Genomic DNA, 1,486 nt, shown 5'->3' with positions numbered 1-1,486 from the left:
GGCGTTCGGCTCGGCGCGGCGCGGACTGCCGCTGCGTAAACAAATAAGCGCCCACGACGACCAGCTGCGCCTGCGCGGATCGCGCTCTTGCTTTTTGTGTCCCTTTACAGGTTTATACTCTTATTAAAACTAAGTACCGTACCCACAGGTTGAAATAGATGTCGACTTGGATTTACTAAGCACCCGCATCTTTAAGATAATAAAAAGTAAAAAAATATCCGTAATCATACTCGTACTAATGATATTCATTCTTTAGGAACTGGTATACCACATAGTAATTTAATATATTTTATGAATGTATGACTGTGTCGTGATTATTCGTAGACATTCGTAGACGTCCGTAGACGTGGTTGTCTCAGGTGAAGGCGAATGTACAATTTATTATTCGTCTTGAATAACAACCAGATAAGACCAAAGCAACGTCGAAACCAAAAGTCAATCTTTAAGTGTAATGCACACGGGATTACCAATTTTAAAAGATGAGATAACTTTCACTACTAGTTAAATAGAAAAGAATTATTAGAATGGTCAAATTTAAACAGAAAATATATTGAAAAATTTCATAGACAACAATGTATAAACTACATAAATATATTTCATATCTTAATCACATATTTGGCTAACTGTCGATTACAGGAGAGAGTTGAACATATAGTTGCTATGAGATGTTGGAGCCATTACTAAATATATAATTACTTCATTTATGTCTATTTTTTAAACATACACACATATATGTGTGTACTTATTTATTGATATGTCGATTTTCATAGTTTATTGACCCACATAGCATTATATATTATCGTTAAATTTACATAATATGTATAAGAAATATATTCTAGTGACCTAAAATTAGATTTACCATGTTTGATACTCGTTTATGAAAAACACGTCAATCAGAACGAGGTTCGTAATAAGAGATCGTTATTAAACAATTAGTCCGCTTTGTATAACTTATCTTTAAGGTCAGATTTTGTACTCATTTCAATGAAACTAATGTATTCGGACACAGCACGTTTCTTAATATTTTATAACTACGCGATCCCGGCGATTCGGTTCCTTTATAGCAACAACATCTCGGGCAGACGAAACGAGTGTGACTTAGATGTTATTGGTACTCATTTTCTAAACATGTTTTATAATTTTAGTTTTGTTATTATTATACCATATTTTCGGTTAATTTGAATCGGGTTTTTCTTTTTTTTTATTTATTTCAGTCACTTTATGTGTATGTTATGTTTTAAATGTCTTTCGTTAAATTTCTTATTAAAACCAAAACTTTATTTAAGAGACTGAAATGTATTGAAAACACTTCAATGGTTATTTTGTTGTTACTTTAACTTTAATTTTTTGTTTTTGACATAATGCCTGTTATAAGTAAACGGATACCATTTTTATAACTTATCCAAACTCGTGTTTTAAGATTTTTATTTTATAGATATCAATTAAATTAGGTATATTTTAAAATGACAACTATATCTATCAACTA

Source organism: Danaus plexippus, chromosome 26 (genome assembly GCF_018135715.1).
Source record: "Danaus plexippus chromosome 26, MEX_DaPlex, whole genome shotgun sequence".
Classification (NCBI taxonomy): domain Eukaryota; kingdom Metazoa; phylum Arthropoda; class Insecta; order Lepidoptera; family Nymphalidae; genus Danaus; species Danaus plexippus.
This window is presented reverse-complemented; position numbering follows the sequence as displayed.